General features: G+C 33.9%; 1 protein-coding gene across 1 annotated transcript in view; it reads left to right on the forward strand.

The window, feature by feature from the left end:
* SPAG16 (sperm associated antigen 16) overlaps positions 1-17,934 on the forward strand; it is a 1,019,820-nt gene that overhangs the window by 232,183 nt on the left and 769,703 nt on the right. The window lies entirely within an intron of this gene.

Here is a 17,934-nt window from a genome sequence, read left to right on the forward strand (position 1 = left end):
ATGATCTATGATTTAAACTGTTTTATTATGCTCTGGAGTACAGTTTGAAAATCCATTCATTATTTACTTATGTTAAGGAAAGATCATTAATGCTGACTCTGAAAAGACCCTATTTTGAACATTTTTAGTCTTTCATACTTCTAGGAATATTTCTATACAAACTTTAGTTTCTATGTTCTTTGCCACTATCAATTAGTAGTAAGATCTATGCAACTTTTTAGTGTTCCAAAAAAGACAATACTTTAAAGACAGGAAGACCATGAAGCTCAAAATTAGAGATTAAATTCCAGCATATCATAAAACTTTAAGAGTTAATCAGTTATAATAGTTTTATGTCTATTAGGCCATTTAAAAAAATTACTGCATTTAAAATTCCTTGCTCCATTTCTCTCATTTATGTTTGAAATTTTATTTATATTTAAAAAAGTAATGCAAAGAAAAGACTTTCACAACTGCATGATTAGGGCTTACACATGTGAAAATAAAGGATGGGCCTCTAATTCTAGAATTATGCTAATAAAACTATGCTTTATGCTAGATACTGAAGTGTAACTATATAAAATTGGTAAACAATCACATGCCATACATGACATATACAAAAATCATAAAAAATGGGTTTGCTAGCTTTACTCATGTAAAATGAGTCTTTTTACAAAGCATCCATGGTTGAATCAGTCTAGCATTTTAGCTTTTTGTTATATTAGTATGGTATTTTAGCTTTCTATTAGGAAAAATCAAATAAAGGATTTATAATTCTATATACTAATATTTGTTTTGTAATATTCACTTAAAATTAAGAACTTTATAAAAGATGCATGGTTAAACTATTGGTTGAAAAGTACAAATACACTTAAAAAATAAAAATATATGTATTCTTGCACTATCCCTGATGTTCAATATTCTGGGAGCATCTGGCAAATTTGACAAAGAAGGTAATAGACCAGATGACTTTAGTTGTCCCTTTTAGGTTTAAGGTTCTGTGGAGACCTGAAGGTAGACCCTGTTCACAGGAAGGATCTTTGGGAGAATTGTTATTCATGTCTGTTCTTCCAGACTAGAGGACCTCCAGGTTTGAGTGGTGCTAATGAAGCCCCTGCTGTGCAATGCAGGGCAAGCAATATGAGTCTGTAGAGGTGATTGGATTTCTGAAATGGAGTAACCACTTTGTCCTACTCAATGTGCTGTGCTTGTAGCCCGTAACTCTCATAGAGACACTTTTCTCTTTTTCTTCCATTTGAAGGCCACTCTTCTAACAGACAGGTAGAATGTATTGCAAAATATTCTAAATCTACTTAAAACTACATATCTCTCTTATAGATACCACCCACCCCCATTACCACCACATTTGTCTGACTTTTCTGTATTTCTGCTTTCATCAGACTCGGGAAAGCAGCCCAAAAGTTAGTGTCTTCCTGCAAGCTGCCTATGAAGTAAGAAAAAATGGGTGTAATGCAGTTGGACCTCTATTTCATGGCATACGTGCTTCTTGCTATCGTTGCCTGACTTCTAATATCCCTCTAAGATATAACGCCTTGGATATTTTCCTATAGATCGTGTCTTTTCCTGATACCTGACCAGATTCTGCATACTAAGATGCTGTGTCAATGTTGGTCGAATTTATGAAATGATGATCACAGCTCTCATCATTTAAAAAATGCCTTTTCCTTTTCTTCAATTTTTTATCCAATCATCTTGTCTCCCTTTTGCTCTAGTGTTCTTTTTTCTTTTTAAGCGTATCTTTTTTTTTTTTAAAGATTTTATATATTTATTTAACAGAGAAAGATACAGCAAGAGAGGGAACTCAAGTGGGGTAGTGGAAGAGGGAGAAGCAGGCTTCCCACAAAGCGGGGAGCCCAATATGGGACTTGATCCCAAGATGCTGGGATCATGGCCTGAGCAGAAGGCAGAAGCTTAATGACTGAGCCACCCAGGCGCCCCCACTCTAGTATTCTTAATATGATTTGGCTCTTAAGTTAACAATCTATTTTTAAAGATTTTTTACTTGCAAAATTTTAGATATTTTACTTTCAAAATTCAAAGAGGTATGTATTATTTATATTTGAGTATTTCCTGATTATTTGCTTCAATGTTGTAAGTTATCTTTTTTGCCAGTTTAATTGCTAATATTTTCTCTGGAATTTTTTAGAATGATTTCCTTCTAGCATTGGTGGTATAGTGTTGAGCATAGCTGGATTCCAGAATGATTTCCTTCTCTTTTCTAGATCAGCTCTTTCTTCTGCATTCCCTAACCCAGAGAATCAAAGTAAACTTCTCCTACTTCATCAGTCCTCTTAGATCTTTTCAAACACCAGACCCTTGGCTTTGATTCATGTACATTTTTCAGTGTGTCGCATTCTTTCCATCTCTACTGGCACTGCTGTATATCAGACCCTCATTATGTCTCACACATTATTTCAGGGATCTTCTATCTCTCCACCTTCAAACTTTCTGCTTCTCCTTTAGTCTAATCTCTGCTTCTCACCTAGTGGCATCTCTCTCAAAGATCCTTCTTCTTCTTCTTCTTTTTTTAAAATTAATATATAATCTATTATTAGCCCCAGGGGTACAGGTCTGTGAATTGCCAGGTTTACACACTTCACAGCAGTCACCATAGCACATAAAGATCCTTCTTTTAAATAAAATCTCTTAGAGATCCCCATCATCTATATCTTTTAAGTCCAAATTCATCAAAATACCATATAAAGCTCTCTGTGTCCTGGGGTTGGGCAAACAGTTGATAACTCTCCCCATGCTTTGTGTTTCATTACCAGCCTCACGTTTGGTTACAAGACAACTATTTGGTGTCCTCTATGACCATGCTGTTTCCTGCTGTTTTGCATTTTCTTATGCTTTCCTCTGGCTGCATCTCTCTTGCCCCTCTCTTACCTGCCAAGTCCCTATTCAACATGTAAATCTCAAATAGTATTACTTCCTGAAAATGTTCCCATTTCCCTTTGGGGTAAGTAGATGATCCCTCTCCTGGGCTCCCAATAAATGTTACTGCAATTAGTCATTTTATATTTTTGACAGCTTCAGTCCTTGAAGCCGGGACTTGACATACATGCTTATCTGGGACCCGATAAGCCAAACACATAGGATACAATCGACAGATGTTTGTTGAACTGAACCAAACTGAAATTTTCCATTCTATTTAAAGCCATCATCTTGAATATATATACTATTTTAAAGTATATTTTCTAGCATTTTAGTATACCTTTTTGTGTATCTGAATAGCATAAAGATTTTAGTAATTTTTTATAATTTCCTTAATGTCACAGTACCCATGGTCATATCTGTCTATCAACCTACCTACTTACCCATCTATCCAAATTACATCAAGATTTTAGAGGGCTCCTTTGACCTTTGGCAGTCAATGTTTGACACATATAAATGTAATAGCTCTGTTAAGTGTAATAAATGAGTTTCCTGAGGGGGGCAAAAATGTACTAAATTTCAAGTGATAATCTAGAAACATGACAAAATTTAACTTTTGAAATATGCAAATGATAGGTTGTTATCTATCAAAAATAAGAATAACAAACTCAAATAATTCACATTCTCACGTATGAACTCCTCTTATCTCTGTCATGCAATTAATTAAAGCACACTAGGATATTGTGGCAAAAATTACCATCATGTGGTTAATTTCATTAATAATATCATTGCTTTTTGTCAAGTTTAATAATAATTGAATTTATCCAGCTGGAAAATGTTAGACAAAGACAGATAGACAGGTAACTCTTTATTGTCAATTAAGAAGAAATGCAGCTTTTCTTTTAACATATATCAAATGTGACACATTTTGTACTTTGTAGAATTACTTTTAAAATGTTTCCTGTGGTAACTGTCAGAAGTTTAGAAAATTTAAGTTTAAAGTAGTTACAGAACTCATAGTTTTAGAATTTTCTTGTTTTACCACACAAAGATCTTTGTATCACCTATAAAGTCATATAACACAAGAGTAGAAATATATGTATTTCTAGACTTTGAATACATTATATTGCTCCTTTAAGTAACATACAGAACTTTCAATTCCAGCTAGGCTAACAAATTTTAGAATTTAAAGTGTTCTGAGGTTTACTATATTCCCTCCAAATATTAAGTAATCCTTGTATGTAAATAGCAAACATCACTATTGTGCAAATAGATGATAATTTTTATTAGATTTAAATGTATTTATTCTGTAAGCTATTACATTAGTTATTCAATAATATTCCAAAATGTACTCTGATCACCACTCTATACTTCATCAATGTGCTTTTGTGCTTCATTAATTAATAACTGACTGAAAGCTAATGGTTATCATCTCTTCAAAGTAGATCATTTGCTATTTGATGCTAAATCACAAAATATAAATTAACAGCAACATTCCTTATTTTATTTTTTATTATAATAAATTTAAAGATCAAACTGGTAATATATCAGATAAATAGAATATTACATTTTAATTTAATAAACAAAAGGCCAAGCATATTTTTCTGTGGAATAATAACTTCTTGGCTGAATGCAGAAGGATGTGGAAGCTTTTTGTTAATGGTGTAGAGCTTTTATATGCGGATTCCAACCCCGAATAATTGTGTAGTAACCTTGTCTCTCTCTTAAAAGATGACTTATTTTAAAATTTTTGTTTCTTTTAGGACATTTAAGGGTTGACTTTTATTAAGGTGGCATTTTAGGTTTCCATTCACACAGACTTGAGTTGGTTGTAATCTTCCATTCAGATCACACTAGCATCATTTCAGAACATACTTTTGAGTATAAAACCTGAATATATGAGATTGAAACACTCTGTAAGACTAAAGTCTCACCTAAATTTTTGGTGATCTTTTAGGACAGACATGTAAAGATGTAACTAAATAGATTTCAGATGGAAACAACCAGAGTACAACATTTTTAGCAATTTTGTGTGTTTGTTTACTTATTTCTGACACTGGGGAAATTATGGTACGTTTTGATTAAGGATTCTAGGGGGTACCCAATGATCTGAGGGGTTGTTTGGTATTAGAATCTAAGAAAAATGAGATTTATGAAAGCCAAAGGCACAGAGTGAGTTCTCAGATAGGTATGCACCAATTATGGAGACAATGCAGTTGGATCTTCTAGTTAATGTTACTAGGCCTTTAAAAATAAATGCAGTTCTATCAGTCTGATTCCATAGACACTAAGCAAACTTCTGATTATTTGACAACCTCATCCCACTTACTTTCATTCCTTGCAGAGAATGTCTGGTCAGCTAAGAAGTGGCCAGCCAGTCAGTCACCTTCCTGTTTATAAAAGCACTGGAAGTTACAAAAGCATTTTGCTGACACTTGTGAAAACAAGATTTCCAGAATGCAAACACAAGTCATTGCATTTCAAGATACCCCAAACTGACTTTTTTATACAGGCACAAACTGAAATAAAACTGGTATGAGAATCTACCTCAGCAGTCGGTTATGTTGCCTGGTTTTGTGAACTGAAGATAGCATTTCAGTAGAGCCTTAGTCACTGTAGAAGGTTTTGGTGCTTATACTCTGATTTATTTTGAAAGAGATTCATTCATTCATTCATTTATTTATACATTTATTCGTTGTCTAATACAATTATTGCATTTTTTTTTGTCAATCACTTTGTTGGTCAGAGAAGATGGAATGTTATCTATACATTCCAGATCTCTGTCCTCATGAAGTTTATAGTCTACCTATGATACTTGTAACATATAGTTAATATATATTTTTATGACTTCCTCTTCATTCTTAATTAAGTCTTCGTACTTGATAACTACAGCTCTGCAAATACCACAATTTTTAAAGAACTGTTTCACAGCTTTCAAAGATATATTAACATACTAAAAACCCACACAAAATAATTCTTATAATTTAGAAATTTGCTTAAAGTTAGCATTTTAATTAAAAACTTTATTTTCATTTATTAGAATTTTCACTGAAGTTAATTTGGTTCAGTATCACTTTTGGCTAATTATATATAGTAATTAAATGAGCTTTGTTTTTCTGAGATCTTGATAAAGGCCCTATTTATTTTATTTAATAACCAGAAAGTTATCATTACATATTATGTAAATGATTCTTATCAAATAGTTTCTAAAGATGAAGATTAATAACAATATTTTATGTATACATGGAGTGGTCTTAAATGTTTTTTGAGGTAATCAAATTAATCTGTATTAATAATGTGTCAAGCTTATGGTATTGGTTACAGAGGCAAGACTGCCAGATGCCAGCTTCACTAGAATGTAAAATTTAGAATACTCAGCACTGATGATCACTGGAAAGATTTCCAGATGATTGAAGAGTATGAACCCAGTTGACATTTGGTACTTAAATGCAGTGTTCTAAGAATGATCTGGACTATCCTCATGAATTGTTTTTTTAATGTTCTATATTGTAGTTTTTGCTCAAAGAGAATTTGTTAGGTTAAAGTCAATTAAGATCTCAAATGAAATAAAATTAGAATTGTACCTTTTTCTTTTTTTTGTAGGAGTAAGTATGGGCACGTTTTGGTAATGATGCTAAAATGAAACATAACTGAATTTTGGTACAAGTCATATCACATAAACTTTGGTGGGAAAACAAACTCTGAGGATAACCTAGTTACTTATTGCCTTTGAATATGAAATATTTGATTCAGAAAGTTGACCTTTAGAAAGTATTAGCTTTATGTCATCTAAATTGAGCAAATGTGTTTTAGGAAAGGTTATGTCTCTTCAGTGTCATTCTGTTATATTATCAAATACTTATAATCTGTTTATTTGTTCTTTAAGAAGAAATAGTCACAAGTAAAATGTTCTTTTCAGAATTTAAAGACAGTAGACAAATATAATTTTAAAACTCAGTTTACTTGTAATAATATGAAAATGTAAATATCCTGGTGATTGCAGAGTGAAGAAAAGGAGGAACGATATTTAAGGAAATAATTCTGGAGGGCTGTGTGATAGTCTATACTTCTTGCTGTTCTTTTAAATATCAGCTATTACTGGTAAGATTACTTATAAATCTAAACTATCCCCAGGCTTACTGAAATAAATGGCTTAAAAGCTCACCCTTAAATTTTCTTTCTCTCTACCTTTTTTCTTCTAATTCACTATAATTTGACTTTATATAAAACATTGAGGAAACTGAATAATCCTTGTTTCTTAACCAAGCCCTTTCCCCCAACTTTCCATTCTAAAGCATGTCTAATAGCATTCTACACACAAACAAAGGCCATGAGAGATATATGATTATGCAGTTATATATATTTATACACATTTATATATATTTATATATACTCATATATAATATACATAAGAAGTTCATTATAAGGAATCAAGATCTGGAGTCAGCATGCTGGAGACTGGGGAGAGCCAGAGATATAATTCTAGTGTGAGTTTGAAGACCTGAGAAACAGGAGAGCCTATAGTATAAGTTCCGATGTGAGTCCAAGACTAAAGGCAGGATATGACCCATGTCTCAATTCACAGACAACCACAGAGTGAATTCTCCTTTACTCAGACTTTTGTTCTATGTGGGCATTCAATAGACTGGATGGAGATCCACCTGTTTTGAGGTAGACAATCTGCTTGATTCCAGCTATATAAGTTGATACCCGAGTTTCTTGTGATCCAGTCCAGTGGAGTTTGAATTTCCAATATTCTAGTTTATTCTTCTTTCCTAAAGAGTGCTACGGAATCTTGAGGATTTTCCAAATTTCAGTAATATATCCTCTATATCTTCTTTTATCTCTTCCTTTTCCCTAAGTGATTCAAAACAAGGTTAAATTAATTTTGGTTAATCAAGGTTAGAATTAATTTTGCTTCATGGCCATGAAGACTTTGGACTTCTGGGTAAGCTCTGAGGAGGCATCCTTCATCTATCTGCTTAAAAAATATTTATTGAGTTCTTCACTCTTTAGGCACTGGATCTGCTTTATCTGACTGAATGGAAATGTAGATAAGTAGTCCTTCAAAGATAAGTATCTTTCACTAATCAACTTTATGTTTCTACTTGTTGCTGTAATGTATTTTTTGATCACAATGGGGTAAATAGGAATGATGATGTATTGTTGGTGGAAGTATAAGTTGCCTGAAGAACAATTCGGCAGTACTTCGTGAAATTAAGCATGACTATCCCTTGGAATCTGTCGAATTTTCACCCCAGAAAAATTTTTGCACAAGTGCAAATAAACAGTCTCTCTCTGTATGTATGTATGTGTTCACCATAGATTTAGAGGCTAGATACGACTTTAAATGTGCGATGCTAAGATTTATGATGAACTACTATGAAGGAGTTAGATCTAGGTGTTTGTAAAGGAACAGATATTTCTCAGTAACATAGTTTTTTTTTTTTTAAGATTTTATTTATTTATTTGAGAGGGAGAGAGGGGGAGAGAGAGAGATTGAGCACTCGAGTGCATGCATGAGTCATGAGGGAAGGACAGAGGGAGAGGGAAAGAGGAAACGCTAACCATATTCCTCCCTGAACACGGAGTCCCACGTGGGGCTAGATCCCACGACCCTGAGATTATGACCTGTGCTGAAATCAAGAGTCTGATGCCCAACCAATTTAACCACCTCAGCACCCCTCAGTAACATAGTTATAAGTAAAAAGTATTATCAACCCAATTCTGAGCACCTTAAATGTGAAACAAATAATTTAAAAACAGCAATAAAAAATTAGACTACTGGGCACATGGATGGCACAGTTAAGCGTCAGACTCTGTGTTTCGACTCAGGTCATGATTTCAGGGTCATGGGATGGAGCCCCTAGTGGGGCTACCTGCTCACCATGGAGTCTGCTTGAGATTCTCTCTCCTTCTCTCTTGGTCCCTCCCCCTGTTCACACTCTGTTTCTCTTTAAAATAGGTGGATAAAATTCTTTCAAAAAAAGAAAATTAAACTCCTATTAGGTAACATTTTCCACTCAAAAGCAGGGAGAAAATAATTTGTACTAATTACCTGTATATTACAATCTATTAGTGGTTTTTAAATGTCATCTATTTCTCTCAAATGGTGCCCGTTTCTTGGTTTGATATATAGTATCCTTCAAGTACTCGCTTATTTTTAAAAATACCTTCCCTTCTCTTAGGTTCAAATAATATTCTTCTACAATTCTCTTGCCTTTATGGCTTTAAATTATTAATTAAGACTATAAACTACTTAGATTTCATATTTGTATATTGTGCCACAAATATATTATTTCCAACAAAAAGTAAACAAGAACTTAAAACAGCAAACATTTAGTTCTTGTACATTTATATGAAGAGTGTCGGTCGGTGCTGATGGACTCTGCCAATATTTTTCCATATTGGTTGTCAGGCTGAAGGAGCAGGCTCTGTCTGAGAAATGGTAGTGGTTTCATGAAAATCTGTCTCCTTCTAGTCTAAATTCCTTGAAGTCAGGGATAGACTCAGTATTTTCTCCTTCCTATAAAATTCTTGCTTATATCTTTTCCATTTTTCCCTATTTTTTATGACTCTATTTTTTATGATTCTATTACTAATTTGAAGGATGTTTAAAAATGTGCTTTTATGTTAATCTTTTGTTTTCATATGAGTTTTCCACATCTTCCAATCTTGACTTGTCTTGTCACTTTGATTTTACTATGTTTTGATGAACAGTTATGAGTTTTTTTAATGAAGCCGAATTTATTAAGTTTCCTTTATAAGTTATCATTTTTATCTTGTTGAAGAAATTATTTAATTCAGAAGCAACAAAGATATTCTCCAATATTTTCTTATAAGAAGTTTAAGAAAACTTTCCTTTTCACACTTTAGTATTCTATCCTCCTTGAACCAATGATTGTTTAGCCATTTTTGTTTTTGGTGTGTTTGTGTGTGAAATGAAGAAGACATCAGCTAAACTATTTTTAAAAATAAATGGATAATATGAGGTCCACTCCTAAAATGATTCATTGGTATCCCATTGTAGTTTAAATAAAATCCAAACTATTTTCTTTGATTCTGCACTCTCTGACCTACCTCTTTCACCATATTTCCTTCCATTCTTTCCCTTGCTCATTCATTTTGTTACATTGGTTTTAATTGTTTTTCACCTATTAACCTTTCTAAGCTCTTTCTGTATTGTCCATATCTGACCCCACAGAAACTGTCTTCATTCTTTGTATGTCAGCTTAAATGTTATATATATATATATATATATATATATATATATATATATATATATTTAATTTTATTTATTTATCAGAGAGAGAGAGAGGGAGAGAGTGAGCACAGGCAGACAGAATGGCAGGCAGAGGCAGAGGGAGAAGCAGGCTCCCTGCTGAGCAAGGAGCCCGCTGTGGGACTCGATCCCAGGACGCTGGGATCATGACCTGACCTCAGCTGCTTTACCAACTGAGCCACCCAGGCGTCCCTTAAATGTTATATTTTAAGGAGGCACTTTCTACCCAATCTATTTAAATTGACTTTTCCATTTGTTTTCTATAACAGAATCTTGTTTTTGTTGTTGTTTTTTACAGAACTTACTTACTCTTTCATTTTTTATTTGGCTATTATTGATTTCTCTTCCATGTACTCAAGCTTCATAAGGGAGAGATTATATCTATTTACTACTGCTCTTTGGAGTCCATCTTAATTCCTGGCATTTATAGATGTTGAATGAATGAATGATGGAATCATGTACCCCCATTTCTTTTTTTACTTTCATACAACCAATCACTATATTGCATAGATTCAATATCTTCCACATTTTCACATCAGTCCATTTTGTTACATATTTATTTCTACTGCCATGTTATAGATCTGCATCATTTATTATTTTTTCTTTATTTTTTTCTCTGTCATTTTTCCCTCCTAGAATTCTCTAGCTACACAATGGATCTTCCTAAAATTTTAATCATATGACTTCTCTGATCATAGTTCTTCATCTCCTGTCCATTGGCTTCAAGGAGAAAAACCCTAAATTTATAATGTGAATTTAATCTTACATTCTTTTCCAACTACCAACTCATTTTTCACTTCTCTGCAAAACTCCACAAAGAATTTTCTGTCCACATTGTATTCACTTTCTTATCCTTAAATCTGTCAATCTATCTAGATTCTATTATGTAGTTGTTTTATATAATTTATTTATTTTTTTTAAGATTTTATTTATTTATTTGAGAGAGAGAGAGGACAAGCTGGTGAGTGAGTGCAAGTGGGGGTGGGAGTCTGGGAGGGACCAGATGAATCTCTAATGAGTAGGGAGCTCAACAGGGCACTCAATCCCAGGATCCCAGGATCAGATCTGAGCTGAAGGTAAATGCTTAACCGACTGAGCCACCCAGGTGCTTTTTATTTATTGACTGGTGAACTATTTCAAATATAAATGATAACAGAAAGACCAATACACTGAGCTTCACAGACTTAGTAGGAGTTAGTAAAAATGGCAAATTTTGCTTCAAGTATGATCATTCAACTACCCCCACACACTAGATAATTTTAAAGCAAATAGAAGGCAGATTATTTCATCTATAACTAATTTGAAATATGTTTCTAAAAGACAAGGACTCTTTTAAAATAGAGTATATTTTGCGTATAGTAAAGTACACAGATATTAAGCATGTGGCATGGTATACATACACACACACACATGCGTGCGTGTGCACACGCACATACACATACACTCATATAAACAAAGCTTTCAACAGGAATATAGAACATGGATACCACTCAGAAGTTTTCTTTTCTTCATATATCTTCCAGTAGCAAATACTATTCTAATTTCAATGAACATAAATTAGTTTTGCCTTTACGAACTTTAAATGAACCAGTTGAGTAGTGTCCCTGTGGTGCCTGGACTCTTTCACTTAACATAGTATTTCTGAGTTTATCCATGTTGTTATATGGGTATTTGGTAATACATTTTTTTTATTGTATCATTCCATTATATAAATGTATCACAGTTCTGTTGAAAGCCATTCATTTTTTAAAATTTTTTGTTATTATGAATAAAGCTGCTGTGAGCATTCATTTATGTGTCTTTTGGTGAAAATATGCTGGATCATAGGGGAGATATATGTTCAAGTTTCATAGACATTGCTAAACTGTTTTCTAAAAATCTCATAATATATCAGTGTTCTAGTTATTTGTTATCCTTGCCAAAAATTGATATTGTTAGTCCTCTTCATTTTAGTTATTTTATTGATGTATGTTGGTATTTCATTGCATTTTTTAAAAGATTTTATTTATTTGGCAGAGAGAGAGAGAGAGAGATCACAAGTAGGCAGAGAGGCAGGCAGAGAGAGAGGAGGAAGCAGGCTCCCTGCAGAGCAGAGAGCCTGAAGCAGGGCTAGATCCCAGGACCCTGAGATCATGACCTGAGCTGAAGGCAGAGGCTTAACCCATTGAGTCACCCAGGCACCCCTCTCATTGTGTTTTGAGACTTTTCTGATAACAAATGATTTGAGCATTCTTTCATATGCTTTTTAGATATTACTTCCAGATACTAATTACAAATAATGTGGTCATAGACATTCTTGTAATTAAGTGTCTTCTTAGTTGGCCAATTACTGAATGTCCACCTAAACCTGGTCGTTAACCTACAGCTGGACTTACTACAGATCATGATCCCTAGTCTCATTTTAAACCCTGGATTTCATTACCTGTGTCTGATTCTAAGCCTTGCTTATTTAGCCTACCGATATCATCTGATTACTCTGTCTCTCAGTCCATGTTTACCAATGAACACATCCCTAATCCTGGAATCATCGATATCCTCAGTGAGAAACAAAACTTCATCTTCTTTGTAGCTCTAACTTATTTGGAACAGAGATGATGTTAAATCAGTTAATACACAGAATATCATAGGAATCAGCAGGCAAAAATAAAGGTGAGAGAAGGTATTGATAAAGAAGGACAGAATATTCCCCGGGAAGAAAAATTACCATAAGTGTATTTTATATTACAGGTTTTTTTCCTTGTTTTTAGACGATATATTTGATTGTTAAAATTTTAATAAAACTGCAAATATATATACTAGTTAAATATTTGTGTACTTCTTTTCTATTGAAATTTTCCTATTAAAAAAAAAGACAAAAAATCCTTGAGCCATGTTTTTTTCAGTGCCTATGTAATGAATTAGGTATATGAGTTAACTTTCTAGATTAAAATTGGTAGATTCTCTGCACCTGCACCTGTGAAATCTGGGACGATTAAGTCCATTCAACATCTGTGTTAGAACATATCAGAATTTTCTCATGCATGGTCTAATTTAATCATCTACTTTTTATAAAAAAGAAAGACTGCTAGTAGATCTTATTGTCATTTTATACCTGACAAAGAAATTATTCAAATTGACTTAGCTAGTAAGAGCAGACAGAGCTTGAACACACACCTGAGTCTACTGATTTGAAGCCCATTTCTCTGTCCACTCTGAGTTGTCTGCTCTGTTCACTAAATGATGTAAACCTATATGCATTTTAAAATCTATCTAAGATGCAGTTGGTATTCTGACCAAGATATGTGTGTTTTCTTTTGCTCATGAGTTGCAAGGAATACTTGTATTTTTCTCTGGAGAAAGTTGGTAATTTGTCAAGTGCAACTGCCTCCAAATTCAGGAAGTCATTTAAGTAATTTCCCTTCAATTAAGGCTAATAAGCACCTTTCATAGTTGTTTAATTTTGTATTTTCCAGACCCCACTACATTTTTAATATTTTCTTAGGTACTAAGTTTAACTATGATCCTTTATAATTTTTTCAGTGACAAGTTATCTCTAGTAATTCTTGAGACCAGTTTCAAATCTATGCTGTCAACTTTCTAATTTTGTTTTCTGTTAAGGGTGTGTGTGCGTTGTGTGTGTGATAGGAGGGGAGTAAGAGGTTGGAGTTTACAACCATGAAAATACTGTGCTTTTAAGGAGGAAATAAAATCCACTAGTAAATAAAGTCAGGCAACTTTTTAAAAGAATAACTTTAAAAAATTTATGTATTTTGTGGTTTTGCAGAAGTGACAATAAAACTGGTTATTCATTGATCTCAGAGGCTTGGCTACAGCAGAAATCAAGTAAGAGCATTAACATTATCCAATGAATTAATCTATTCTGAAAATTAAACCAGAAAAACTCCAGACCCTTACAAGTTTCCCCTTAGGAGCCTCTTTGTAGCTATCAGCTTGATTTTTTACATTTGATCTAAATTACTGGAACAGTGGTTTTTATTTACTATTCTAACACTTTCCCCTGCTTTTGACTAAATCCACTTTACTTTAGAGAAATAGTAACCTCTTTAACTATACATCCATAAATTTTGTGTATGTCAATTCTTCTGAGCCACTGTTGCCATCTTAGTATCCAAGGCTTTTGTTTTCTTCCTTGGATATTTTAAATACATCCTTCTCTGCTTCTCTACATGTGACCTTTTATTTATTTTTTTTTAAGATTTTATTTATTTATTTGACAGACAGAGATCACAAGTAGTCAGAGAGGCAGGCAGAGAGAGAGGAGGAAGCAGGCTCCCTGCTGAGCAGAGAGCCTGATGCCGGGCTCTAACCCACTGAGCCACCCAGACACCCCTACGTGTGGCCTTTTAAATTCATTGTGAATACTCTTCTAGATGCTCCTTTAGTTTTCTCACACACCAGAGTGATTAGTCACTCTTGGATTTTTCAATGACAATCTCTTTAATTTCCATACCTCACTGAATGTCTTTCCAATTCCTCCAGTCAAATTCAGGTTATGTTACCTGTCTTTTCAGTTAGGGCTCTGTCCTCTGGGGACATTTTTCTGCCGAACCACATTCCCATCATTTCTTTTTCAGTCCAAACTGACATGATTTTCATTATTCAAAGTGCAGATGGATCCTTAATTTGGCTCAGAATTTCCTAAGAAATTTAAGTAAATAAATCAAGTAAATAAATAAAATCTTTTATTTACTCTGTCAAGTAAATAAATAAAATCTTAAAAAAAAAAAGACATTTCAAACTCAATATGGCAGATATAACCCTTTGAACTTACTTTTTTCCTATTTCAGTTAGGTTCCTATCTCCATTCTCTCAGTTATTTGATTCAAAAATCTTGGAATCCTTCTATACTGAGTCCTCTCTTCTATACTGAATATTCTAAATGGGGAAACCTATTGGTTTTATTATATCCAGTATCTGACCATTCTTCACCATCTCCATCGATAGTTCAAACCAATATTACATATCACCTAGATTATTATAAAAGCCTCCAAACTTGTCTTTCTGTTTATGTCTTTCTTCCTCTTCAACCTCAGCCAAGTGTATTCTCAAAACAGCAGCGAGAGTGATCCCATTAAAATATAGTCAGATCATTACCTGTCTGCTCACAAAACCCATTGGCTATTTAACTTAAACCCAAAGTTAAGGTCCTTAATAACCAACAAACTCTTACATGATTTGGAGACCTCTTACTCTCTGACATCATCTCCTGATATTCTATTCCTTGCTCACTCTACCCCAGGCATACTAGTTTTCTTGATTTGCTTTGAATAGGCCACGTAATTTCTTCATCAGGGCCTTTGCAAATTACCATTCTGCTGCCTAGAATAATCTTTCCTCAAATATCTGTATGGTCTTTGCCTTTGCCTACTTTAGGTCTTATCTATATGACAGCTGTTCAATGATGTATTTTTTTGTCAAAATATTATAAACATCCTCTGGGAATTCTTACCTACTTTTTCCGCTTTTGTTTTCTCCTTAGCACATATTTCTCTTTAGTTTTTTATTCTCTGCCTCTCTTCTAGAATACATTTTTTTTATGAAGGCCAGGATTTTTTTTTTTTTTTTTACTTTTTATTTTCACTTTTTCACTAGTGTTCCTTAGTGTTTGACACATAGTAGATGCTCAGTAATATCTGGTAGATGCATGAATAGTTTTTCCTATGCCTCCCCCTGTAGGGAGGAAAATTCCGATAGGGTGGGAGAATATTGCTTAGTATAAGCTAAGAATGGAAGTAATCATCTCAAGGTTCTGAATAGATACTCTGAGTTACACTGGGGTCAAGGGGCAAGAGAACCCCGCTTGGGGCACCTCGGTGGCTCAGTCGTTAAGCTTCTGCCTTCGGCTCAGGTCATGATCCCAGGGCCCTGGGATCGAGCCCTTCATTGGGCCCCCTGCTCAGTGGGAAGCCTGCATTTCCCTCTCCCACTCCCCCTGCTTGTGTTCCCTCTCTCACTTTTTCTCTGTCAAATAAATAAATAAAAATCTTAAAAAAAAAAAAAAAAAGGAAAAGGAGCAAGAGAACCTCTAGCTTTGAAAACAGGATAGTAACACACTTTAAAATCCTGTTCTTGTGTTTTGTTGGAAGAATATTTCGAATGGTGGGCATAGTAAATGGTGTCTCCAAAATAACTTAACTCATTGAAATCTTGTTGGCTGGGGAATCTATGGGATGGGGGAGTTAACAAACCCGAAATTAACAAAACCAGGTTTGGTTTGGTAATGTGGATTTGTCACTATTCACTAGAATTTTTAATGCCCTGCAAGGTATTATGTTTTCATAACATCTGGATTTTTATAACATATTTCAGTGTGAGGGATGCAAAGATTATAATAAGATATGTGGAATATCTCTTCCTTTTTCCATCTATCCTGAACTAGAAGAAAATCAATGATGGGAATCAATAGTCTTTGTCAATCTAAAGCAGAAAGAGTGGAAGCAATTGACTAAAAATTCTTCTCAGTTCAATCTTTCATAGCTGGCCTATTGCAGATGTCTGGCCCTTTCCATAATCAGTCCTCTGATGGCATCAGAGAATGCCATTACACAGAGAATCACAACAGTCCTGTTATTTTCCTTGAAAACAAGATGCCTATGTCTTGAAATCATAGTATGCAGTTTATTCATTGGCTTGATCACAGAGGTTAGGAAGAGTCCCAGGTAGGTCATTATATAAATTTGACATTGTATTTTGAAAATATTTACTCTTTTAATTCAGCTTTGAAATTTCTTTATTTTATTATGCTTTCATAACGCATTATGGGGCATTAAGATGTGAAAATTGGTTACTATTGCACTGTCAGTGCAAAATTTATGTTTACAGTAAAGAGAATTATAGTTGAAATTATGTTAGAAGACACCGTTACAGGGGTGCCTGGGTGGTTCTGCCTTTGGCTCAGGTCATGATCTCCAAGACCTGGGATAGAGCCCCATGCTGGGCTTCCCAGCTCAGCAGGGATTCTGCTTCTCTCTCTTCCTCTGCTCTCTCCCTGCTTGTGCTCTCTCTTTCTCTGTCAAACAAATAAATAAAATCTTAAAAAAAAAAAAAAAAAAAAGAAAAGAAAAGACGAACACAGGAATTTTTGTGGTGGGTTCTATAACATTTTACCCAATTATGGAGTAGAGGGTTGGGCAGAGAATCAGTGTTTTTTTTGAAATTCTCATTGTTGAGAATGCTAAGTACTTTTCACATTATGTTAATTTTTAAAATCATTCTTCAACATTGGTATTAGAACCATTTTACGGATGAGTAACCTGAGAGCCTCAGAATAGTTAAGTGGTTCCCCCAAGATCAAGCCAACAGTCAGACTATCAATCTGCAATTTATTGAACACCTATGGGTGTAGCTATCCTTGTAAGATAATACAGACAGTTGCAATCCTCATCATTTGCTAAGTGAGAAGAATCCACCAATAAGAATGCCAAAATCGTTATTAGGAGTAAATAGTGTATTTGGATTTTTGAGATTTGTTCATTGAAACCATCTTTAAAACAAACTTTATTTTGCAAGTGTACATATGATACTCTAATAACTTAAATAACTTAAAAGAATCAAATAAATTTAGCTAAATGATTTATTACTTAACAGTAGAAAACACTAGTTTGAATTGGGTAAACAGCTGCTGTTACCCATGAAAGAAGAGAGTACAGAACTAGAATATAACTAGAGAATAGAATATGTGTTGTTACATGGTTTACAACATGATTGTTACTTTGTGCAATTATTACAATAATTCTGTGAAATTAGTTCCTTTTGCCACAGAGGAAATCTGAGATTGA

The sequence above is a fragment of the Mustela nigripes genome, chromosome 3 (assembly GCF_022355385.1).
Source record: "Mustela nigripes isolate SB6536 chromosome 3, MUSNIG.SB6536, whole genome shotgun sequence".
Taxonomy (NCBI): Eukaryota; Metazoa; Chordata; class Mammalia; order Carnivora; family Mustelidae; genus Mustela; species Mustela nigripes.